Below are 309 nucleotides of genomic sequence, written 5' to 3' on the forward strand. Positions count from 1 at the left end.
TCCCCAGCAATTCTGTCTCTAGGAATTTATTTTGCAAATATACTCACACTAGTTTGTAAAAACGTATGTACGGATGGTTATTGCAGGATTGTTTTGCAAAAGCAATAGCTGGAAACATCCTAAATCTGCACAAGTAGAGGGCTGGTTCAATAAATTTTGGTATAACCCCGCTGCGGAATCTTTGCATGTGTGTGTCTCCTCGCTACATCATTAAGTGACACACAGGAGGGGCAGCAGAGTATGTAGGGTTGATACCGAGCAATGGGCTCACTCTACTTGCCGTGATCTGAGCCAATTAATCACAACAAG

Source organism: Ceratotherium simum, chromosome 38, assembly GCF_057802395.1.
Source record: "Ceratotherium simum simum isolate JZ-2026a chromosome 38, ASM5780239v1, whole genome shotgun sequence".
Classification (NCBI taxonomy): Eukaryota; Metazoa; Chordata; class Mammalia; order Perissodactyla; family Rhinocerotidae; genus Ceratotherium; species Ceratotherium simum.